This window comes from Astatotilapia calliptera, chromosome 13, assembly GCF_900246225.1.
Source record: "Astatotilapia calliptera chromosome 13, fAstCal1.2, whole genome shotgun sequence".
NCBI classification, from domain to species: Eukaryota; Metazoa; Chordata; class Actinopteri; order Cichliformes; family Cichlidae; genus Astatotilapia; species Astatotilapia calliptera.
This window is the reverse complement of record NC_039314.1, coordinates 186,665-213,490: the sequence shown is the minus strand read 5'-3', so window position 1 is coordinate 213,490 and position 26,826 is coordinate 186,665. Positions and strand designations below refer to the sequence as shown.

Genomic DNA, 26,826 nt, shown 5'->3' with positions numbered 1-26,826 from the left:
TCCGGAAGAGGGGTCATAACAACCATCTGCCTCTCTTCATTGGCAGTGAGGCGGTGGAGAGGGTGAGCAGTTTTAAATTCTTGGGGGTAACTGTGACCGAGGACCTGTCCTGGGGCAACCATATCACCTCAGTTGTACGGAAGGCCCAACAGCGCCTCTACTACCTGAGGAGACTGCGGAGCGCACACATTCCCAGATCTCTGATGTTGAACTTCTACAACTGTGCCATCAGCAGCGTTCTGACGTATGGATTTCTAGTGTGGTTCCCCAGCTGCACCAAGGCCGATCAGCAAGCACTCCAGCGGGTGGTGAAAGAAGCTGGCAGAATTATTGGAACAAGTCTGCCAGAGATCAGTAATATCTTCCCCACTCGCTGTCTGAGGAGGGTGCACAGTATCCTGCGGGACCAACATCACCCTGCGCGCCACCTTTTCCATCTGCTGCCCTCAGGGAGAAGGTACAGGTCTATACAGGCCAGAACATCCAGACTGGCCAACAGCCTGTATCCACAGGCTGTGAGGCTCCTGAACTCTCTGCCCCCCTCTCACGGACAATAACCATATCCAACTTCTTAATAGCAATGAACTGGTCTGCATTGGTGCATCATATCTTTATTCTCTTCCCCCTCCTGCCCTCCCCCCCCTCTTTCTTAAATAGATAACTATCATATCTGATATCATATCTCACAGTACAATAATATTGAATGGGTTGCATTGTTGTATTTTGTCATGTTTCTCAGGTCTTTGTCTGAATTTCTACGAACATTATTGCTAAGGATTGTCTTATTGCATTGGAGTCACACTGGGTTAAATATGTACACTTGGGTTTTAAGGGGTATTTATTATTTTCTTCTTTTTTTTTTTTTTTTTTGGTTGTATGGAAGCCCCAAACGCAATTTCATTGTTCTTGACAATGACAATAACTAAATAAATACTAAATACTAAATGACAAACCTCAGGATGCAGGTGTTATGGCCCTGTCCATAATCTGTTTTGGTGGCTGTTGTTGTCTGTGCCTTTAAGTCTTTGCAGGTCCCGGAGTGGATGAGCTGACGGCTGCTGATTGGTCCCCTGGCCATGTGATCTTCTTCAAATCCCTCACCAGCAGTTGTCCCGGGGCAGCCACTGACAGCAGCAGCAGACCTGACCCTGGCCTCCAAAACCTGAGACTTTTGTGCCTGTGACTTTGTGCGACTTTTTGGAGTTTTGTATATAGTGTGTACATTAGTTTTCATTGTAAATAGCCTTGTAAATAGCACTGCAACAGAAGGGGTGAGCTGCCTTATTGTTTTCCTTGCACTGTTTTCTCCTGTTTATTTCAGGTAGGGAGTTAGGTGTAGCGCTTGTCTTTTGTTTGATATTTGATTTCACATAGGGTTTTAGATAACACCTCCTCCTGACTTAGCTTGTTTTGTTTGTTATTTTGGCCTTTGTTCACCCCGGAGCTTCATTTTTGCAGTGCAGAAAAGTAAATCACGATTCACTAAGAAATTGGTTTCCCTTTGTTAATGGTTTTGGGGACCAGGGCGGGGCAATTCTTTCAAACTTGTGTTGCGTTCCTGTACCCCTAGACTGGGGCGTAACACAGGTTATTATTACTCTTTCCTGCAGGCACACCTGTCACACCTGAGAGTCAGCTAGAAACTTACAGTGACGTGGACATCATGCAAAGACTGCCAGACTCTGTAATACTGCAAATGATCAGTGACTCAGGTTAACACTAAACTTTAAACAGTACCTCTGTGTCTCTGTGTGCTGAACATCTAGGATTGAGTCAGGCTGCATTGACTGTGGGACTTTAATGTGCTAAAAGCAGGTTGAAGACAGCTCAGAAACATTTGAAGATTAAAATTTAGCATTATGGCTGCTGGTGGTTTGTAAAGCCTATACTCAGCTGTAGTTTTTGTTACTAATTTATGTTTGTTGTTGTTTAACACAGATTTCAGAAGAGCAAATATGCTTAATAGTTTAACTAGATTTCATTTGTCAGTGTGGGACTGCTGAGTCACCTGAAGAACTCATTTCATTCATTCTCCACATGATGTTCATATACAGAAATGTTTCACAGGAACTGGTTCCTCCCAAACTGTGAACTAGTGTGTTTCCATAGATTATCTCTGTATGAATGTACTTCTTAAATGAAGGCAAGTGTTTGTCCTTTTTTGTTCCTCAGGTACAGTACGTGATATCAAGGGCAGGCGGTCAACACTGGGGAAGACAAGAAGCAGACGTACTTCCAAGAGGGAGCTGCAGTGAGGTCAGAGGTCAGAATCTGAAACAGCTCAGGTTTATATTTTAGAGGTTCTAAAAAATCAAAATGTATTTATAAAGAAACCTTTAAATAATAGTCATAATTATGATTATTATAAGAAATATCAAACATTTAAGTGGATTTTCTGTTACACATATCGTGTTAGCCCTGCGATAAACTGGCAGCCTGTCTTTGTCCTGTATCAGCTGGGATAGGCTTCATCCTCCCGCAACCCTGAATTGGATACATTGTATTCCAATTATGTAATCTGATCATTTACAAACTCAAGGTATCTAATCAAAATGTAAGTAATAATTATAAAATGGGAAAGCAGAAATAAGTGTGACATAAATGTAAATGTGTGAGCTGACATAGAGGACAGCTACATGCAGTCTGAAAAACCTTTGTTGTCAAGTTTGCAGGTCTATCAGCACGAGACATTCTTACATAGAAGAGACGTTAAAGTCTCTAACTCAGTGAAGCATTATTGGTCCCGTCTGTTTGGATAAATATAGTAAGTTGATGTTTGTCCATTTATTGACACATTTTCTTAAGTGCTTATCCAGTTCAGGATCACAGTGGAGCTGCAGCTGGATATGTTCACTAAATAAACCTTACAAAGTTAACAATAAACCTGCATCCATGTACGTTGTTGTCCACAGGATGAGAAAATCAAACTGGAAGACTGTGGAACATGTTAATAAATGTTTGTGTGTTTATGCCTGTGTCTTTCACAGGAGGCGCTGGAAGGTTTCCCTAATAGTTCCTGGTGAATCAAAGCAGAACCATAAAGGTTACTGGACTGCATAATGGCCTTACCCCTGAGCAGTCATCCTGTTAAAGGAGGAACCAGTTAGAAGCTGTTTTCAAAGTAGCTGAGCAGATTTCATCTCAAATAAGCGATTAACTGTTCGTTTGTTCTGCCACTTAAAGAGCATTTAAGGACGTCGTTTGAGTGTCCAGTTGAATTAATTCTACTGGCTCTCATGGTCATTTGTTATTATAGACATATTTTTCATGTTCATCCAGCTATTTAGTAAATTCTATCTATTTAGTAATATCTGTCAGCTATAAAATGTAATATAAATATAAAAATATCTAAATATCTCCTGTCCTTTATGTTTTAATGATGTAAGTTTGTTATCGTGTTACATTAGCATTCCTCACATATCAATGAGATGCTGTACAGTACAATCCTACTGACACAGCAGAGGGATAACGACGGCTATTCAACATCGTTACACGACACATTCGAGCTGCATGACGCAGATAAAGTGACTAAATCATCTTTTTTGTGGTTTATTGTCTTCAAACCAGCAGACAAAGCTGATGGCAGAAGATGTCAGAGAAGAACTTCAGGCCGTGGACTGAAAATATATTTTTTTCTTGTTATCAAAGACATTTGGAGTGGCAGCTTGCGCTAAAGTAAAGCTTACAGTCTAAGAAACCACAGTGTTGATATTCAGCACAAAGAGAAAAGCTCACTTGTTTGAATTTATTTACAATCATAGTTTTATAAATTCTGACTGTAAACAGCTTTTACAGCTGTGATATTGTTTGACACTCGATATCAGGTGATCGGGTTTAATTTAAAGGTTTCTGTGTCCCAATGAGCCATTTACACTGATCAGTGCTTCACTTTAACTGTAACACATTCATTATTTAGATTCAACAAAGAAATAACTGAATGTAAAAAATGGCAGCCCTCAGGCAGGTTTATAGAGATACATGCATGCATTATGAAATTTATGTATCCCAGATAATTGTTATTCATCTAGTCATGGCAGACCCACCTCTTCCTCCCAAGTTAACTGCAACCCAAAAGAACTAGTGGGGCTATTTACACACTCACAACCAGTGTGGGGTAAAAAGAGCCACCAAAAAGCTGTCAGCCACAGATGTGCTAGAAGAGTTAGAAACTCTACTTATGGAGAAACTTTCTAAGTCTAACAGAGGACAGGTACTCCTGCCCAAATAACATGATATAACCCCACATACAGCCCAGCCATAAAGTGAACCAAGTCATTTAGTTAAAGACAGCATGGGACCAAATGCATGTAACCAGCCTGCATCAACCTGGCATTTCTTCCTCCTGAATTAAATGAATGGATGAAAGTTAAATGACTACAAACCTAAAGCCACTAGTTCCCACACTGCAGCTCCCTGACACTGTGTGTTAACCGTATTTAGCTTGTATCAACAGTTGTAACAGGCTAAGCCACCTGAGACACTGCATTGAATTTGTTCCTGTCTTAATGGTTTCAGCGCAGATGTTCTGCTTTTTCCTTTCAGTAGATCAAAGCAGCTCGTGCTCCTTCTGCTTCCAATTTAGAAGAAGAAGAAGGCGAAGGCTTCAGCGAAGTGGCGTTCATGGTCTCAGTGAACAGTCACGGTCACACACTGCATGTGGTTTTAAAAGCAACATGTCTGTTCACCACAACAATGGAGATGTGTAATATTAGTGCAGCTACGGTTTGTTCTTGAACATCAGTTCTGTTTTCTACTTTGATCACTTAGACCAAAAAAGTGTTGTTTTCAGATTCTTTCTTTTACATCTATAAAGCACCTGCTCATTTTTTTATTACAATTAGTTTCACATAAATGTTAGTGTTTCCTTTATGATCTTTTAATGCTTACACTACACTGTACATGTCTACATTAGAGACATTTCTGTTACCTGTTTCTGTTGACTCAGAGTTGTGAAATGTTCTTTTATTTGATACACAATATGAAGTTCATAATTTTCTTACAAATAAAACTCTAATGACAAACATGAACAGCTGTGCTTATTTCTGAGACATTAGTTTTTGAATGTGTTGATATTTAGACAGTGTGCATCTGTATGCTGAAACTGTAATGGTGAACCTGAGGTGATGGTCAACAGAAGGCAAATATATATCAATATAAAACAATATTGAAGTAATGTCTTTACCCTCTGCAGCGTGTGGACGCTGTGCACACAATCACCTTATTTACTGCAGTAAACATGCACCGCTAGCTCACGGGACTGACTGTCTCCATAGTTACATCGTATATTATTAGCTGTGCAAACAGCTTCCAAAGATGCCGCCATAGCTCTCTGCAGCTGTAACACTTTCACACTTTGAAAATCATTTCATATTTTTGATAGTTATGAAGACAGAATATGTTTTTAAGGTCATGCTAGGCGGTTGCTTTGGTGGTTGCTGTGGACTTGGGTGGACCGCGTCCGATTCCTGTTATTAGCTGTCCGCCGCAGGAAGGCTGCGTTCCATTTACAAGTAGTGACAGTCTGCCGCAACTCGAACTCAAACCCCACTTTGTTCTTTAATTATAGGCCTTTTATAGCCGTTCATGACACGCACACACATAAAGCACTTTGCCTCACCATGAGAATGCAAGTTTACCTAACCTAACCTTAAAGTATCTGATCTAGGATAGAAAAATGAAGCAACCAGAGATTTAATGATGAAGACTCTGGGTTCTGTAGTTCACGTTTTACAGTCCTGAATGACTCTTTGCATATAATTTATTGAACAGGAGTTTAGAATGCACTTTACATTTAGACTGTTGCTGTTTCATTTTTTACATTGTTGCCATATTATATCACGAATAAGGTTCACCTGCTGGGGGTTTGATGGATCAGCTGGACAATACAGTCAAAGACAGACTTCATTCATCATATGCAAGAATCCTAGTTGGATTTTTGTTGTCACTCATGTTTTTGAACCAAATATTGAAAACAATTCTGACAGACTGGATACCTGGTCAGGGTGTACATTACCTTTCACTCAAGCATCCCAGGACAGAGCCCTGCCCCACCATGAGCCTGGGTGGATACGTGGTTATAATATAAAAGGACCAATACTGAATATTTCATGAAAATTGAATTATAATACAAATTAGTAATAAGGGTTTCTCTGCGCCCTTATCTACCCCATACTCAAAGAGCTGCGGGCAGAGAGGGTGACAGGCGAGGATGGCACTGAAGAGAAGACGCTCAGTTTCTGGAGTCTCCTGGTCCTGTCAGTATTAGTAGGATGCATCTGCTGTGTCTTCTCGTGGATGCTCACCTACCTTGACTCGTTCCAGCCTGGTATGGATTTCCCAACACTGCGGACAGTGGCCCACGTCAGAGACGTTTAGTATTGATTACATATGTCTGAATTGCTAACCCTAACCCTAGCTCAACAGACCACAATGCCCTGGACTGTCAGTATTATTACATGCTGTGAACATAAGTACCTTTGATCACAGTTTATGTTGTAAAAGAGAAGGAATATTGGAAAGAAAGATCAACATTGTGATATTATTTCTTCCAAACTGACCAGAAACATGCTTGTCAGACTCTCACAGCAAAGGATCAGACTCACTGTGCATGACAGCTCAGGCCAATGATGTCTGTTAGATTGTCAGTCGTTTAGTGCTTCTGCACAGTTAGGGTCACCGTCTCTATTTCAGAATAATTAATATGCGGAAAACACTAAAAGTTGATTGTCTTCCAATATTCTAACATAATTAAAGAACTTTGACTTTGTAAGTACATATTATTAGTCCTAATGCCAGTATGAGTCTTCATAACTCCTGCTTTGAAATACTGAACTTTAAAATGTACCTGATGAAAGATCATTTACAGTGGCACTCTGTCAGGATCATTCTGACTGTAAGATCACTGTATTAATCTGAATCCTTCTGCAATGTGCTGTGAATGAATGCTGATGCAACTCACTGTGGGAAAGCTGTTAATAAAATGAATCTGTGACACATGCAACACATTCACAGAGGAAGAGGACACAAAGGGAGGACACGCAGAGGCTGTGTTGAAGTCAGAAATCCAAATCTTTATTAAAAAACAGGCGGCGGTTACAAACAGGAAGACAAGCAGTCCATCAAACTGTCTACAGGGTCAAACATACAGAGAATTCAAACAGCAGTAAAAAATAACTGGACACTGAAAAACTTAAAGCAATGTGTGACGCAATAAAAGGAAGCAGTGCAGTATATTCACTGAATTATCATCAATTACAAAAGAGAAAAAGGACGATTTCTAAGGATTATTTTCTTAAATGCAGTCAGAGTGTGGCTGGTAAAGATGGAAAAATACAGAATGTAAACTGTGTGAGTTTGTGAACTTTGTTAGAAACAAATGAGGTAAAAAACAAAACAGACAAAACATACAAAACACAGAAAGAGGCTCTCAGTATTCATTCATAATTAGAAAGAAACATTCTGGTCGTGGATTTTTACAGTCTTAGTTCCGCTCGCTGTCATCATTATAATCATCATGATCACTTAATAAAAAAAAAAAAGAAAAAAAAAATCATCATGATCAATGGCGAGGTCCTGAGGTGGGCGGGGCTGTCTCTGGTGATGTCACCATGAAGGAACAGCATCTGGCACGTGTTGCTGAAACATCCCAGTACACTGGTGTAGTTTCCTCTCCAGCTGTTTGACATGTGACACTTGAACATTAAGGGGAAGAAGAAGAAACAGTGTTAGGTCAGGTGACTACATGGTTTCTAAAGTAACTGACAGGAAGTAACCAGGCCGTTAGAAATGGACGGCATGTGTTTAGAGTTACTGGAGTTGGGTAACTCTACTTACCAAAAGCAGCAGCACACAGATGAAGGATCAGATGCTGAATGTTGCAGGAACATGCTCATGTGTGGTGGTCATTCAGTGCTGCAGGTCAGACAGTCCAAGACTAATATGCTGCCCATCTGAGAGTTTGAAAACACACATGCAAAGATTTATTTTGTATTACAGTCAAAGTTGGATGTTCATTTTTGTCCTTTCAAAATGTTTGTGTATTTGAAAGCACTAACATTTAAGGATGACTTGGATCGTCTCCTTTAAAGGGGAGACAAGTGTATCCATTGATCTACGTCACTTTACCTGGATGATGACTCCTCCCCCCTCACTCAGAAACACTCCTAATATAACCAAGCAAGTAAATAATATTGAAGATTTACTTACATCATTACAAAAACAGCAAAAACATCTCCCTTTGATTCTATTTCTCCATTCCTGCTGAACATCAGGCAACAAATATCTCAATAAATCACAGTAAAATGTAAAGCACATATTTTATAATAATAATAATGGATTGGATTTATATAGCGCTTTTCAAAGCACCTTACAATGCCACTATTCATTCACACACTGGTGGAAGCAGCTACGGTTTTAGCCACAGCTGCCCTGGGGCAGACTGACAGAAGCGAGGCTGCCATATCGCGCCATCGGCCCCTCTGGCCAACACCAGTAGGCAAGTAGGGTAAAGTGTCTTGCCCAAGGACACAACGACCAGGACAGAGAGCCTGGGGATCGAACCGGCGACCTTCCGGTTACAGATGCGATTTCCAACCCCCTGAGCCACGGTCGCTAAAGCACATGTTTTCTCTGCTTTGTCTAACCTCTGCAGAGCCTCTGTCAAGAAAAACATAACTGTAAGCATAAAACAAATATACATTTCATAACACGTCACTGGACAAACCTCGGTCAGTTGATTTCCTCTGTGCAGTGCAGACGAACATCAGTCAGCAAGTGACTCTGCTGGTTCTTCTGAGGAAACACCACCGTCTCTCCACACCATCTGTGAGCACAAACTGCTGCTCTGCTCTGCCAGCATGTAGGAATCACATATCACACACAGGGGTGAAGAAACATCAGAGCTCAACTTTGGATACTTTAGATCAAACAGATCAAAGCAGCTCTTAGTTTCAACAATCAGTGAGCAGACAAACAATGATACCAAACTGATTCTGTATGAATACAATATGGTATTTTCAATACAGCTGTCAAATTAATTTATTAAAACTAATATAGATATATGTATATTTTTTTGATAAATTAGTTTGCTAAATTTTAAGAATATATATTTATGTTCATTTAACAATTGCAACTGAAAGAAATTAAATATTGAACAAAAATATATTGTCACATTCTGAGCATGCTCAGCACGCTGACAGTTGCTACAGATTTTAAGAAGTGATAATTATAGGGAAGGAACTTCTCTTTTTCATCCGTTTAATCAAACATTTGATGCCTCAGCTGTCTCAGTCCTATAGCGTTCTGCAACTACAACTAACCTGAGGCTTGGATTTGGCTGCAGGTGCCCCTGTACATCCTTCTCAGCAGCACACATGTGGGTACCATTTAATCCCACTTCTTCCTGAGCTTTGCTTCATCACAAGACCAAAGGTGGCATCCCGTGTCACAGTCTTATCATCATCCAGAAGAAACATTTGAAGAAACATCATGGAGAAGAAACATTTACGCACCTCCTGGTTTTGTTTTCTGATCCTGCGAAAAGACTGAGGACAACAAAGCCCAGAGAACACGAGATACACAACATCCAACATTCAGACTCAACAGCCTCCATAAATGAAGAGCACCAGGTTGGTTCAGTTATAGTAGATATAAGCATACTTCACATTACTGGGTATGAATAATAATGAGGAGGCAAACTTTGAAGATGCAGAGCATGATGTCCCATCATCAGACTGTAAACAAACATCCACCAGGCTTCTTTGTTGCCAAAATTGATGATTCTCCCATCAGGGATCAGTAGCGTGTATTAACCTGTTGTACAAGCAGCAGTCACTGAAATATTACTGTTTCAGATAAGAAATCTAGCACATAAAAGCCAGGGTGGGAGGGATCTCTGCAAACTGACTTACCTCTGCAAGTGTGAAGCTCAACAAAAATCTGACTCTCCAGTCACAGACAAACAAAAACTGCAGCTGGGAGATAAAAAACGCTGTCTGGGTCCTGCTGGATGTTGCTGGTCAGAGTCCCACATTAGCAGAGTGCTTCTTGGTCCCACTGACCCATGTGGACAGCGACTGTGGAGAACTGTTCTGGAAAACAGAGAAGAGAATTAAAATAACAAAAAGCCAAACAGGATTTCCACAAAGACTCTCTTGGAATCAGCAATCAAAAAATCACTGGTTCATATTAAATATGAACAGGTTCCTTAAATGTACGCAGTTCAGATCTGATTTAATTTAATTTCTTTCACACAGCACATTCGTCCAGGCTGACAGGTAAACATAGAACTAATCTCAGGTAACATGACTCAGAGTAGATATTCAGTAAGAAAGATTGCAGGCTCTAATATTATTACCACACAATCCAAGGACACACCACCAGCTCAGATTTGTAGAACTATTTAAACAAATGTCTTCTGAATATTCAATGCAGAGGGAGCCTGACCATGCGTCACACGTTTGACGAGTTGGGAGTGAGAACGTGTTGGAATGAAAGGACTCGTTTGTGTTCTCTCCTCTGCTGTAGCTGTGTGGTGCTGAGGTTAACTACACAACCCCGCGCCACCTCCTTATACACAGGAGTGAGTACAAAAGGGTTCATATGGACGCATCAGCAGGCCGTCCTTCTGCTCGACACTGCTAGCTGAAAGATGATCGGATCTGTTAGATATTTTAGTATTTTGGGAGCATGTACTGAATACCTTTTTTGATGATATTATACAAAGGACCCTGTTTCTGCAATGCCCTTTGTTTAAACTTCATCTCCTCTTGCTGTGACCCCACGGGTGACTTCCTTTGGCCTGCTGGTCTGGAAAATCCAACAGTTCATCTATATGTAAAGAAGGCACTTAAACTGGAACAGGCATAGCTGCGTTGATCCTGCCATGGTACAATAGGACAGTGCATTCCTCGAGTGCACATCAAGTTTATAGCCTGCTAAAGATCATACACCATTGATTATGTGCCTTTAGGTATATATGGTTAAACATTTCCTAATGCAAATAACTACATGTCGTATTCTACCATGTGCAAACTTATATCACTAAAGGATTTTAAATGTCTAGTGTTTAATGGACCTGTCAAAAGTATGTTGAGATTATAGAAGGCCCCTTTCAGAGCTAGGGGGAACTTCCTTATATGGTTGTAACTTGTAACTTGTAACTTGTTGACACACGAACCCTTCTGCCTATAAAAACCCTGCACAGAAGAATAAACCTTTGAGTTGATTTTGGGAGAGCAACCTGAACAGTCTCTGTATCATTTTGTTCTCCTAACTGCTCCCGACGTCGTAACTAACCCGCTGAACGGCATACCTGAGTGTTACTTTGAATAATTAATCTTATACAAAACTCTGCTTATCGCTGCCCACGCCTCAGGAGGAAACTCGATCCACGGATGATCCGGGACAGAGATTTCTTTCAGGATCATCCTCTGTCCTGTATTTAAGGCTGAGAGTCTTTGTCCAGTCTCTTTTCCACAGCACTGATCCACCTGCAGCACAGCCCCAGTCAGTTGTTTTATGATTTACATTGTGCACGTTTCCCTTCCACTGAGCTTACAAAACCTCTGACAGGAGAAGTCAGGCATGTGTTTCCCCCACCTCCCCTTTTAGGCAGTAATAAAATAGAAAACAAACAATCAAACAGGCTAAAGCTAGAGCACAAGCAAAGACAGCACCGGTGACTAAGTTCTCCCATACTGGACGTACACTACCACGTGGGCTCAAACAGCAGCACATCAGCTCAGTTTACATACTGTTGACATCTTCATCAGAGGATCAGCAGGGAGCGCTGCTGAGCTGCAGTCTTCGCCACCAGAGTGACGGAGCAGGAATCACAAACAGCACAAACCCACCGTGTTGTTTCTACCCTGTTCAGGAGATCTGAGCCCCCATCCCTTTTTTTCATGTTGCAGCTCTGCACTGCAGGCCCTGAACGCCTCCCGGTTACCCTCAGTGTGCTTAGAGTTTCATTTACAACCGACGAGCTCACAGATCATCTGCAGGCAGGTGAACGAACCCTTAATGTGAGGATAATAGCAGACCTGACCTGAGGTCAGAAATAGTCAGGAACGGTGTCGACACAGTGAAGTCAGGTGTTTGGGAATTTGTCTGATTATCAGTTTGGGGGGGTCGGTGTTAAATAACAAAGGCGGTGTAGGATGGAGAGTGGAGGAGGGAGGGGGCAGTGATGATATGGAGGAAGGTGATTGGTTAAGCAGCAGGAAGGAGCTCATGCTGGAGTCTGAGCTTTTACTGTTGGCCTTTTTCTGCTTTTTGTTTATTGTTGTCTGACGCGGGCCCGCCTACGCTTGAGTGATGCAGATGTGATATCACACTCACACAGCGACAGCAGCTCCTACACACACACACACACAGACACACACACACAAGTCAGAATACACATGTGCCAGACATAAGGGGGTCAGACAGGAGCAGCATCAGTCTCTGCTCTGTTTTGCTAATAACTTAGAAAAATAATTTTGTACAATCGACGGACGCTTTACCTCACGTACCCTAAAATGAAAAAGTAGTGACAGTAAGATGGAGGCTGCATATGACACCATGACTGAGTTCACAGCTGTTGCTTTAATTCTAACGTTTAAGACTATTGGCATCGACTCCGTTTTAATAAATGAGTGCTGGGAGGCGTCGTTTGACTTCAGGAGCTCCTGCGATGCTCCTGCGATGCTCCTGCGATGCTCCCGCGATGCTCCTGCGATGCTCTTACTCTGCGGGAGAAAACCAAAAACCAAAAGTAGCAAACATGGAGCGATATGACTCGTTTAGATTTTGGGAAACGTGCATCGACAGGTACAGTGTCCTTTTCCCCGCGTCTTTAAAAATAATTCATGCATAGATCCCCCACTGAGAAAACCCTTTTATATACTTTCTCCTTTGTACACATTTTATATAGAACTATATATAATATCATTTCTCTATATCTATATTTTCAGAAAAATTCTTTCCACACAATAAAGAACAACAATTAAACAAATGCTTCAAACAAAACAACAAAAAAAGAGAAGATGAAAGAAAGAAAATCACGAGTGAGGCCAGTTTGGCACTTTGTCAGGAGAACATGACAGAAGTCTGTTAGTTGACGGTAAATAGCGATACTCTATTTTTCTTTCGTTTTTCTTCTCCCTCAATGAGAAATGAAACACAGCAGTACTTACTTGGCACCTAAAAATGCTGGTAGAATAAAAGATATCAGTGTTTTCATAGTTATGTGTTTAGTGTACGCCTCCCCCCTCCAAACTGCTCAGCAGATCAGGAATTTTTAGAGAAGCATAATGTGCACATAACACACAGGAGATGGAAAAAGAGATGACACCAACGTAAAAAAGAGAAAACAGCGAGGAGCGAGAGAGCATTCGTCCCTTTGACAAATGTTGGAGGTCTTGAGCCTGGAAACAGCAGACCGTCTTTGAAAACAGTATCTTTGAAAGATCTGAGTCACCCACCCCAAACTAGCAACTCAAATTCAAGTATTCATTGACTAGAAGGCTATCAGAGAACATACAGTAACGTGTACAGTTTACACTACTATGACATGAGGCCTACCCAGTCTTTGCGAAGTTAGTCCAGTAAGTAGGGTTGCCAACTCCCTGAAAAATAAATAAGGGACACCTCGTGGCCAGGGCCGGGCAACCCAGTTGTCTTCACCCTTCCCAGTGTGGTAGCTCTTTTTTGTGTGTGTGAAATTATTTTTTAACCATTTGACTTGAATTTGATTTAAGCAGATGCATATTCTTTGTGATATGACCATATGGGAAACAAATGATCCTTTAGCCATTTATTTTTAGCTCAAAATGACAACATTAACACAGTAAAACAGGTCTCTTTCTTAAACAGAAGCCTGTCATGCTCAACTTTTGAGAATAAAAGTAAATCTTTCTTTAAAAGAACTCTGTCCTGCTTAACTTAAAATTATATAAATTAATAGAAAACAATAGAACAAAAATATTCTTGTAACTGTGCACATTTAGTGCATTTAGTACAATTGGCTTCAGTTGAGGTATTATTTCAGCTTTTCTAAAGCTAATCAGCTGCTCCTGTTTGTAAACCCGCTTGTTCCCATGATTACGCATCATAACTCATCATCATTATTCATCTATGTATTACTTTTATGTATTAGTCATCTATTTGTTGTAATCATCTATCCTTGCAGTTGTTTATTACACAAAATAAATTATATTATCACACTTCTGGCCACATAGCGCTGATATTCACTGCACATGCCCATATTAACCTTAACCAGAGGGTTTAAAAAAACAAACCAGTGTTTACATACCATATCTGCTTCTGCCGTGGCCTGGTGGACAAGAAATTGGTTAAGGGTTCCCCGAGCTTTCACGCCCCTCATGTTCTTCATGTGCCCACCATTAGAAGCATGCCTATGGAAAAAGTGCGCCGTCACACAGTGCAGTGCGCTTTATAGGCGCTATGGTGACCTTTTCCAGCCAGGTGTTTCCCTTTTCCCATTCCTCCCTGTACTTTTGCAGCCTTTTTTTCTTTCTCTGAGCGAACAAACATGCTCTACGTGTTCGGCGTACCGATGATCGGTGCCACGGACCTGTTCCTGTGCAACTTCTCCAAGAACGATGTGATGCTGAGCACTGTGGTCATGACTTACTGTTAGGGTTGCCAACTGTCCCTTAAAAAACGGAATCGTCCCGTATTTAGAAACAAAAGCACACGTCCCGTATTGCGCTAATAAGGGACGCACTTTGTCCCGTAATACAGTGAGAATCAAAAGTAGTCTATAAATGTTAGTGGAATTAACGCTTTGTTGGAAAACATAATTCCCAGCCCCTCTCCTGCTTTGTGACCAATGAGCTGACAGCACACTTATGACAATTCGAGTATGACACATAGGATTACCGCTCATCTCATTGGTCGAGGAAAGGTCGCTTGCGGAGAAAATACCAGAAGACAACAGATGACCACAACAAGAAGCATGGCCAACAGGGAAACAAATGCCGACACTGCGGTGCAAGTCTCGGACGACAGTACACCTAAAGCTGGGCAGACACTGCGATTTGTGGCCCATTTTGAGCCGATTTTTGAGTCGTGCGACCGTTTTGGCGATCGGCCCGATTTTAGCCTTCATCGTGTGTCGTGCATCGTGTAGTATACGTGGGGTAACGAGAAGCAATTAACACCTCACAACCAGCTCCCGATCATCAATCGCTTGGTTGTGAGGATTTCAAACCTGTTTGAAATCCTCGCGACCGTCGTGAGGGTGTCACCGCAGTTTCTCACACTGCGCACGCGCAAACACAAATGTCAGCGAAAAAGACGGCGCAGCACAGCAGTGTAGCGTGTGATGTGGACACAAGCGATGGAGGCACAACTTGTAGAACTTTGGAAAGCTCATCCGAGCCTTTTCGGTGTGGCATCACAAAATTATCACGACCACAACAACCGTGAAAATAGTTGGATTTACACTGCTGCTCAATCACAGCTGCCTGATTAATGTTTTTCATTAGCAATTTAGCAAAGTTGATGGTGGTGGTTTGTGTGTCTGTGTGAGTGAAAGACAGAGAGAGCGACAGATTTTCTGTTATAACCTTCATGTTATGGAGGCACAGTGTGAGCACTCAGGTCGCATCAGAGCATCGGGCGGTATAGTGTGAGACCTGCATCGTGACCTACCAACTTCTAACCCCTGCGAGTCAATCGTGCAGTTTGAGCAGGAGCTGAATAACGTGACTGAAAAAATCGCACAGTGTCTGCCCAGCATAAGGTATCTCATCTCCGTGCGCGGCGTCGGCCCACTCGGGCCGCGTCTCGGTCTGGCAGTGGTGGTAGAACGTGTAAAAGTAAACTGGGGACTGAAACTCAGCATGGAGTTTGGCAGTGGCCACAGCTGGTGCCACCCACTGGTGGTCCGTAAACAGGGCCAACAGAGTCTTCCGCCGCATGTCGCCGTTGTCCCTGTCCGCCCAGTCTGTGTACATGAACTTAATGGTCTCCCTCAGGATGTCTTTGCCTGGTGAAGAAGCACAGGAGGGGACAAAAGGAGGGGGAAGAAAGATAAAAGTGAAAAACTGCTAAGAGTAAAGTAACAGCAGTGCAAGACATTTTTTAAGAGATCGGTCTGATCAACAGATATGAAACCAAAGCAAATGTTGGTGAGATGAACCAAGAGCCAGGAAGCGAGTGAGAAATCTAGAGAGGAAAAAAAAGTATTTCAGATAACAGAAGGAGTGACAGGCAGCAGAGAGGAAGCATGACTGCATTATCCAAACATGTCTGTACTGTGACTGTGGTCCGGCTGTGAGGGGTTCGCAGGCCGATCTGTCAGAAACACCGACGCTGAGATTGGGAGCCGACTACCTGGGGGATGATAGCATTACTGCCCACGGAGCCTCGAAGGTTAAGGCGCAGACACGCCGTGATGGGGATGAGTGGCTCTCTTTAGCACGCTTGTCTTGTTTGATGCACTTCACTGGGCTCACATGTTACTGATTCCATTCTTTACTCGCATGTTTTAAACGCTTAAAGCACTTTCACAGGTTTTTATATTCTTTTGAAAATTCATGTGAACTCAAGCTGTCAGAATTGTAATGTAAGCTTTGATAATTGTCCACATTTGTCATTTTGAGCAGCTGATCCCATTTAGTTGTGAAACATATTGCTTCACGTGTAAATGTGTTGTGTCTTTCCACTCACTCCACTTGATTATAACTGATTTATTTTTTATGACATTTTATAAAAAAAAAAAAAAAAAAGAGAAGCACATTAATTCATAAATGTGATCTAACAAAGGTAAAGGCAAAAAAAAATTAACCATGTTTGCTGTTCATATGTCTTGTAATTGGGATGAAGTAAACATCTGTTGAGTAATTTAACATAAAATTGTTTGATAGTGTTAATTTGGAAAACCAAAACTCTGGCGGGTCCACCAGACCCATGAACACTGGCTGAGTAACAAAAATATGAACACCACACAAGGGTTAATAAAAGGACAGGTAATGTTTGTCGTGCTGTTGCACATACAGCACGCTCATTTGTTTCAGTTCCTCAGTATCCACAAGACAACTTACCAACGTGTCCCCTACTTACTGTTTTTTTTTGTGTGTGTGTGTGCATCAGTCTGTGTCTCTGAGTTAATTTGTGTTTCTCCTACAGCTCCAGACCGCAAAAAATGCACGTTATCTTTGTGAGCTCTTTCCCAGCTCGTAACCAGCACACTCTGTGGTCAAGGGCAATCATTGGTTAATCGCGATCATGTGACTGATGCAAGCCCTTTTACTCATCAAAAACTATGATTAATAGTTAAATATTATTTTTGAGGGGCACAGACAGGACTCCGCAAGCACACACACATTTAAAACAAAATAAAAAAATAAAAAAAAGTTGCCTCAACAAAAGGGCACTTTGGGCACCCATCAGGAAAGGGGCGGGTGCTCAAGCCCCTCCTGCCGCCCCCTCTGCACGTGCCTGCAGTGGAGTGGCCATCCACTCAATGGCAACGCAATCATATAGACTATGCAGATCCATTTATGGACCAAATGTTCCTGGTTATGGTTGATGCTCACTCAAAGTGGCCAGAACTCTTGTAAAGCAAGCAATGGCTGCCGGCACGATCAATAGTCTTCGGCCACTGTTTGCACCCACAGGTCTGCCACAACAGCTCGTAAGTGACAATGGTCGTCAGTTTACTGGAGAGGAGTTCCAGTGTTTCCTTAGTAGTAACAGCATACGACATATCATTTCAGCTCCCCATCATCCTACAACAAATGGACAAGCTGAACAGTTCGTCCAGTCCTTCAACCCGTCAATGAAAACCAGTCACACACAGGGGAAGCCGCTACAAAAGAAAATCGACATGTTACCCTGAGAGAAATTGCAGAGCACCCCAATTATAGGTTTCCAGTTCATTTTGTAAGTAAAGCAGTTAAAATGTTTAATAGCAAACAACCTATCTCTATGTTGTAAATCACTGAGTAGGTGTCATATTTCAGTTTAAGTAAAATTGTTGGGTTACAGCATTTACCTGAAAATATCTTGATTGTTTGATACTTACTGTGTTCATCAAAGCTGGATTACCAGTTAAGTTATAAGAAAGAACATAACATGACTATAAACCTAAAACCTAATGCTTCATTATATAGGAGAACTGCATATTGTCTCATGGCTTCAGCATTCGCTTTCTTCTTCTTCTTCTTTTAAATCACATGATCAGAGTGAAAGTGAAAGTGAAAGTGCCCTGGAAAAAGACGTGTCAGGTCAAACACAAATGCAAGAAAAATCAGGCCACTGTGCGATGTGTTCACTGCTACAGATACACATGTGGTAAATGCAGCAGAGGTTGAAAACACCTAAGAAATAAGATAAATTGTTATTTCCAACAAATTCCTCTGTATCAGAATAATGTCTGATCAATTGTGATCAAGGGTATATATATGATACAATCTCACTGCACTTAGCCTAATCCTTCATTGCCCTGAAGAATTCTGTGGTGTACGGACCTCCTCTCCAAGGAAAGAAAATGCAGAGGATACAGAGGAGGAGATACTGGAATTATAATTAGTATCTATGCATGCATTTGTGATTTTGTTTGACCTTCCCATTGCTCACAATTTGAATTTGTTGGAAATAACAATTTATCTTATTTCTTCTTTATCTATTTCTTCTTTCTTATCTTATATGACCAACCAGCTCCAAGACAAGAAAACGATGACTGATAAGATACAATAATGGGATCTCCAATACATGGACCGAAAAAATCGGCTCCTCCAAAGACAGCTCCATGAAGCTGTGGAAGAAAAGAATAAATCCCTCCAACAGAAGGAGAGCAGGACAAAAACCAACGAGACATGCAGCGCTAACTGAAGAGCATGCAGGAAAAATACCGTATGCTGAAAGAAAGCCTGGATGAAACACTGCGCCAAAATAAAGACCTTCTTCAACAGAAAGAGCAACAGCAAGAAAGACTGAAAGAAGGAAAACGTATCGTCCAGGACTTTGAGTCTAAAAATCTAAAACTGCAAGAGTTTTGTAATCAGCTGGAGGACAAAGCAACTAAAGTGGAAGAAGAAAGGGACAAACTGGAGAAACGCTGCTCACAGATGCAGAAAAGGATCGATCAGATAGCGAGAAACAACTCCGAGCTCGTTAAGGGGCGTTTGGTGGAATTCAATAACTTGAAGCGTGAACACACTCAAATGCAGGTGCAAAAACAACAAGAAGACAAAATACATGAAGACCTGCAGCTCACACGCCAAGAAATCCAGAAAAGAAACGAGCAGTTAGAAGACAAGCACAAAGAGGTCCAACAGAGAAATGCAGACATGCACAAGGACAAGCTGATACAGGAGGCAACATCCAAACAACTCAAAGACAAGCTTGAAGAACAACAAGCAACATTGGAAGAGGTGGAACAAAGATGTGAGAAACTTGAAGAACAAAACGCAGAAACCATCGATGAGCTGAGAAATCTCATCCTGGAGAAAAAAGCGCTCGTGGAAAAGTGCATGAAAAAAAAGAAAAAAGGGTTCCACTTGTTCCGGAGGAGAGACGCTACTGCTTCCTCACCTGATGTAGCCTCATCTTGCTCAACCTCTGTTAACCCCCCCAACCAGTCCCGGCAGTTGACTGTCCCCTCCTGAGCCTGGTTCTGCCGGAGGTTTCTGCCCGTTTAAAGGCAGTTTTTCCTCCCCACTGTCGCCAAGTGCTTGCTCAGAGGGGATTGTTGGGGTTTTCTCTCCTCTGCCTTTTTTCTTCATTTATTTGTTTGTTTAACTTTTTTCACCTTATCTAAATAATAAACCAGTTAAATTTATCCTTTGAGTATTTTTCATCTCATCTTTACAGAATCTTTCCAAAACATTTTCAAACATTCAGATCTGTCTTTTATTTTCTTCTTGAAACCTCATAAATGGTGAACTAAAGACCCAGAATATGGTTTGAAACTTAGTTTCAGCTGAAACTGGCATAACATGCTTCAGTGTGTGTGTGTGTGTGTGTGTGTGTGTGTGTGTGTGTGTGTGTGTGTGTGTGTGTGTGTGTGTGTGTGTGTGTCAGGGTATCACTAGTTTGGTCATCATGTTTAGACTCATTCACTCCAACGTTATTTAGGCCAAATCTTTAAAACTGTATGATTGCATACACATTTTCAATTCACTTCAATCGCACAAATGCAGAAATAATTATTTGCAGTATCTTATTTATTATGAAAATGTCATGCCTGATCATTTGTGCCTACACCACCAAAAATGGGGGCAAAAGGGAGGAGATCATTTTTAATCGGTTATAGGAAAAGGTCATCCCAACCCAACCCAACCCCCGGAAGGGGCCCAGCCGTGGCACAGGCGCCAGGCCCCACCAATCGGCCACCAGGAGTGAGCCGGTACATACATGAGCGCCCAGCCCCAGACGACAAGGACCACCAACACACCAACGTCTGAGGGCATCAACCACCGGCAGGGAGTGTGGTGAGGGGAGATAGGCCTCCGTACTTTGGAGGGCCTGAGATGTACCCAGAGAGGCGGAGTCTAAGACCCAACCTGACATATAGACACAGACGAACAGGCACACGCGGACACAAACGTGCATTCCCAACCCATATGCACAACCAAATACTCGGCACTCACCCAACGTGTAGACAGACACAAATAGACACTGCACAGACAGTCGCACTCCCCAAACATACTCTATATCCCAGGTCCAAGTACCCCCGCCCTCAGAGGGGCAAGCCGCACCTAGACCCAGGACATGTAACCCTTCTCTCTGGGGTGGAGGCAAGCGGACCACCTCCTTATCTGCAGTAGCAGAGAGGCCCCGCATCCCAGACCCCAGTCTGACGGCCAGCACCTCCTCCCAGCCCCCCAGCCCTGATGGCTAACAGAACACAGAATATTAAAATGACAGTTGTTTGTCACAATTATTCACAGATTGTAGTGGCAAAATGTGTTTTGATTGCACTGTCATGTCAGAATACTGCTTTCACCTTTATTTTATAAAGATTAATTAACATGAGTGTAGCACAAAGTTATGTTTGCAAACACAAAATATGAAGTTTTCCACTCTGTTATTTGTACCTGTACAATAGATGTGAATAAAACTCAAACCTATACGAGCTCCTTCTCTGTTTCCCTGCAACATTTTGTATAGATCTAACTTTTTGCCATATAAATAACCTTCTGATGGGTTTACAGTAAATGTATTTGATATTAGCTTATTTTGTAACTTTTAGTGGGCCTATGCAATGTTCCCTCTAAGCTGCGCACATGCGCAATTGCGCACTGCTGGCACGGTCCCTGCGCACAGAAATTCTGCGTTGGGCACAAAAAAAATCTAACCTGAATTGAAATTAAAATTAATACTTTAACAATTCTGTTTTGCAGTGTTGGTCAGTAAGTGACTGGCTGCTCCCATATGGGAACGATGCCACCTTATCACATAGTCCAGCCAATGATGCGTATATGCGCGGCCAATCAACCTTGTTGACAGGCTATGACAGCGTCCTTATGTGCCCACACCGGTGTGTTAGCTGGCAAAGCGGCGTGGCTGATGTGGAGTGAAGCCACGTTAATGACAACGTGTACAACCATTGGAGATGTGAGCAGGACAGACGAACAATTGACGGAAAAATTGGGGATTTTATACCAGTTTTTAAATTGTGTTGATAGGCCACGTAAAACCAGAGTTGTGATAAAAAAATATGCAATGTTTGGTTTTCTTCCTGAATACTGGTTGTTTATATTTACTGCGGGAAGAAACGGTTAAATTGGCGTTTTATTAAAAAAAAGGCTCGAAAGCGCTCTCCACCTGTGAGCAAAAACAAACCCCACCCCCCTCTGCCTTCCCTATTCGTCCAAAAAAGTACCATGTCGACCAATCAAAAAATGATATGGCAACGTGGCATCTAGTTGTTAAGAAACGGGGGAAGTTTTAGGAGTGACGGCGGTGCTTTGAGATGTGAAAGATTTGCGACGTTTAGCACAAATCTTGTGTAGTTAGTGTGTAGTGTAGTCGATAGTTTTGTTGTTTGTTTGTGTGTCAGAACAATGAGGGGACTGCTGAATGCTACAGGTGTTACAGGAGTGATACATCTCCTGTTGTCAGGCCTGCAGGTATCAGGCTATTGTTCTCCTTCATCTCATAGTGGACAGAAATTATTTTTGGGAGTGACACAAATGATTTGTGTGGCATCAGATTTGATGCAGAACAGCTGATTGTTCTGTAAATACTTTGAAATGTTTGTTTAAAAAACCGCCTTGGCTGCATTTAACCCTTGTGTGGTGTTCATATTTTTGTTACTCAGCCAGTGTTCATGGGTCTGGTGGACCCGCCAGAGTTTTGGTTTTCCAAATTAACATTATCAAACAATTTTATGTTAAATTACTCAACAGATGTTTACTTCATCCCAATTACAAGCCATATGAACAGCAAACATTGTTAATTTTTTCCCTTTACCTTTGTTAGATCACATTTATGAATTAATGTGCTTCTCTTTTTTTGTTTCTTTAATAAAATGTTATAAAAAAAATAAATCAGTTATAATCAAGTGGAGTGACACATTTACACGTGAAGCAATATGTTTCACAACTAAATGGGATCAGCTGCTCATCAATGGTGACATTAGGCCCAGGGTTGTAAAACAGGGGGAGGTGGTGCACATACTTATCCCACACTGTCCTGATGGCAGCTAGCTTGTCTCTCTGCCGTCGAGCTGGTCTGTCGTCTCGGTTATCAAAATGGATAATCCTGGAAATTTTGTGGAAGTTTTCCAGAGACACTGATGCACGGAAAGGTTCTTGCTGGTTTCTGCATCCCACAGGGATTCTGTGGATTCCCCTTTGGACCTGAAAACTCCTGCAAGGATAAGAACCCCAAAGTAGAACTTTGGGGTTCTTAGATGAATTTGGTCCATCTCCTTCCACCTCTCTCCAAAAACACACCTTCCTTCTAGATTACTGCAATCCAGAATAATTTTCTGGATGGAATCTGGGATGAAAAGCTCAAATGAAGACTTGATGTCCTGCACATGAGTAACTGTCAGCCGTGTTGGCCCTGGCTTATCACAGTAACAGCTCTGCAGGGTGGCTCATTTCTTGGGCAAGAAGACCATTCAATTTCACCAGTTATTGACATCCATATTTCTTCACTTGCTGTCTGGTGGGCTTGTTCTGGTCCTGGAGCTGGCTGCAGATGGGGTACTCGTCTTCGTTTTGTTACTAAATGGTGCTCAACCTCATCCTCTTCTTCAAAGTCACTGTCAGACTCTGAATTTTCAGAAATGTGAAATATTCTGAAACCTCTTTGTCAACATCATCATCCGAAGCCCCTCTCTCTTCCAAAATCAATCGGATGGCCCTCGCAGCAGATAATCTTTTGCCATCTTGATCAGTTGTGATAAAGAACCACACTGGCAAAGTCTTATTTATAGTATGCCCCTAATTTGCAGGTGGGACAGGGTATGAGAAAATAAAATTTGGATCCCTCAAGAAAGAGGGTAAAATGTGTGGGAATGTAAGAGCAGACAACAATGTTGCAACTTTGTGCGCGAGCAGGAGGGGAAGAAAACACTATCAGCAGCACCAGAAAGGAGGAAGACAGAGTGTGGGAACACAGGACCTACACTTTCAACACTTTTATTTAGGGATGGGTATTGATAAGATTTTAACGATTCCGATTCCATTTTCGATTCTGTTTAACGATTTGATTCTTTATCGATTCTTTTTTTTTTTTTTAAAGGAGAACACTAAGGTCGATTAGCTTAGAACTTTGTTTTATATCTTCTCTTTGAACAAGATAGAAATTTAGGAGTAACATGGCCTTACAAACCCAACAGTGAGATCTTAAGAGATCCAGCCTACGGCTCTTCAATGGGGTGTCACAGGGTCCCCCCAGGAAAAAAAATTGTAAATGTAAAATAATAAAATAAATATTCTTCTGTAGCAATAACAAAGTATAACATAAATTGTTCTGTGGCAATTACACAAGAATATCCAGTAATGTCCCTGCCTACAATTAAACACATTCACTTACCAAAAATCGGGGGCATCTGCTGTGGCAAACGGGTGCAAGCCTTTTACCACAAACTGAGTCACTGCTTGGTGACATTCGTCTATCCTGGCCTGAAAGGAGACGCTACCGGTAGACTGCAGCGAGAACTGCCAGCATCTGAGCCAGACAGACTCTGTCTCTCTCTCTCATCATGATCACCTAAATGCACAGTAATGGCAGGTTTTGTAATAAGGCAGATTGCGCTAACATAATATGCACTGTTAGTTGATTATTTATCTGCCGCATTAACGGGAGAGGACGTACAAACGTTACCGCTGCTGCTGGGTTGAGAGTCACGAGTCCGGAGCGGAATTAAAAACACGTGTCATCGCGTGTTTTGTGAGCAAATGCTTTTGCATATTCGTAGTGTTTCCTCCCTTAAATGAAATATCTACTTTGCAAGTTGCCCCGTTGTCATCGGTTCTCATAAAGTATAATCAAACTTTTGAGCGTTTGAGCCGCTTAGGCGCCGTGTTTCCTGCCAGGTAAATGACGCTCCGCAACGTGGTGACGTCATTCGGGGCGACTGGAATCGATAAGGGAATCGTTTGCAAAAATGGCAAACAATTCCAAGGAATTGAAACAGTGGGAACCGGTTCTCAACAAGAACCAGTTTTCGATACCCATCCCTACTTTTATTAGACCTAGGTCCAGTGGACCCGAACACCTTGTATGTAATGTAAATGCGTGGGGGGAGGTACAGTAGTGATGTTCGATTCGTGAACGATCAATACTCGAGAATCACTTTACTGACTTGTGAAAATATATATTTGACACACTTAAGGAAAATACTAATAAAATACAAATAAACAAAATAAATGTTTATTAAGCAATTTTGATAGGAAATTGCTTAATTTTAGAAATGTTTTTGCTCTTTTTTCTCTATAAAATAGTTGTTTTGTTTTTTAATCATTCACCTCAGCAGTGGGATTTACATGAAAAGGGAAACAAATTAAGTTTGAGTGAAAATGTAAAATTTTTGCACTCTCTGGTCAACTGACTCAGTGAATCAAATGGCTCAAAAAACCCGATTCACTTTGATGAGTGACTCATTAACACTCGATTCAGTAAAACGAATCAAATTTACCATCACTAAGGTACAGTATGAGGTCATTGAAAATTAGTTCGGATTTATGTTTTTCACAGAAAATAAGCCAAAGCCAATGAATTTCAGGTTGAAAAAATAATTAATTGTTTAATTTTTCTTTTGAAAAAAACTGAAAACGGGTCTCACAGACCCGAACACCATACAAGGGTTAAAAAAAATAGCTGCAAAAAACTTTGTTTGCCAAACTGAGTTACTTTTTTGAAGAAGTAACTATATAATTAATTTCCCAGCATTGGTCATTATATACAGTATTTTGGAGACAGAGAGTTACAGACTCTCTCCCAGACCACAGACTCATAATACAAGTCAGAGCTTTATAAAAAAAAATATATATATATAAAGTTGTGTTTTTGAAGTTATTTGTACTACAATAGTGTTAACATACTACACAGGTCATGAACAAGATTTCTTTTACATTTTCATTGTAAATGGGCTGAAGCAGTTAATTAAAAGTAGTCTAACATAAATGTAAACGCTGTAATTTGATTATTTTAATAAATTATGAAACTTGGATGGATTCGATGCCGGCGTGACCACAGTGCACATGTCTGATGTCGCTCACGGTGGTCCAAGGAACCGGTCAGGGAGTTTGTGTGTTCGCTCAGACATGTGAAAAATTAGAGGGAACATTGGGCCTCTGACATTCAGTACCCAGTTATTAAGTGTAAATCATCCCCAGCCCACAATAGCAGCTGAATTTACTACGATTTCAGATCTTTTTACACATCAATAAGAAACCACCGATGTGTAAAACAGGCTGACAACAGAATGACGTAAACCACACTGCTGCAACTGTGCAGCTCTCAGGTTTTATCTATTGTTTCTCTGTGTGGCCAGCAGGGGGAGGTGTTTTGCTTAGTTTTTTTTTTGTTTTGTTTTTTTTAAGTGACATCAGAAACAGCAGCATGTGACATCACGTGATGGCGGAGCTTCAGTTCATCCTTTGTCATCCTTTTTTTTTTTTTTTTTTTTTTTTTTTTTTTTTTAAATAGGACAGGGGGAAAGAATGAAAGAAAGAGGGGGAGGGAAAGAAAGAAAACCAAAGGAGAGAAGAGACGGTGAGAAGGGGGGGAAGAGAGAAAAAAAAAAAAAAAAAAAAAAAAAAACTCCTGGGTCACCTGTATGGAGAAAAAAAAAAAAAAAAAACAAACAGAGGAGACAGCAAACAACAAAGAGCAACATAATAATAGAAAAAAAAAGCACCATCACAATAAACTAGCTAGTCATAGATATCAATAGTTACTAAATAATAGACGATATTGTTCAGCACGCAAGATAGACAGCGCACTGTGTGCTTTGAGGCAGCAGCCAAGAAAGCTTTAGTCCGCATCTGTGAATACCCATGTGTACACCTGTGTGCATACCTGTGTGGATCAGCATGCTTGCATTCCAAAGGTTTCTCCATGTAATGATCTGCTAGGGAGTGTGGGGAGCCACAGCCCTGTCCTTTATGGTATCAAGCGGGTATGGAGGAGATCAAAACTCCAGACATCCAGAGGCCCCCAGAACACAAGAGACCAAGGAAGACCCACAGAGGGGCAGCCGTGCCACTGTCCCAGTAAGAGCTAAGGAGAGTCCCAGATGAGGGCTCATTCAGCAGCCGCGGAGCAGAAGCCAGGGGGAGTTGCAGTGATGCGCCCGTGGGCTCCGCCGGCAGCCAGCTGTGCCTGAGTGACCGAGCCCCAGGCCGAGAGGCC

General features: G+C 41.6%; 1 long non-coding RNA gene and 1 pseudogene across 3 annotated transcripts; one reads left to right on the top strand and one right to left on the bottom strand.

Moving 5' to 3' along the window:
- The window catches only part of LOC113034810 (uncharacterized), a 234,154-nt pseudogene that overhangs the window by 20,671 nt on the left and 186,657 nt on the right, over positions 1-26,826 (top strand).
- LOC113035159 (uncharacterized) lies at positions 8,806-10,376 on the bottom strand. Of its 3 annotated transcripts, XR_003274302.1 has the most exons (4): positions 10,355-10,376; positions 9,909-10,088; positions 9,318-9,810; positions 8,816-8,847 (listed from the first exon to the last, which is right to left on the bottom strand). It is a non-coding gene; the product is annotated as an uncharacterized LOC113035159 (long non-coding RNA). The 3 variants fall into 3 exon arrangements; XR_003274303.1 differs by lacking the exon at positions 10,355-10,376 and having other exon boundaries at positions 8,806-8,842; positions 9,909-10,174; XR_003274301.1 differs by lacking the exon at positions 10,355-10,376 and having other exon boundaries at positions 9,909-10,174.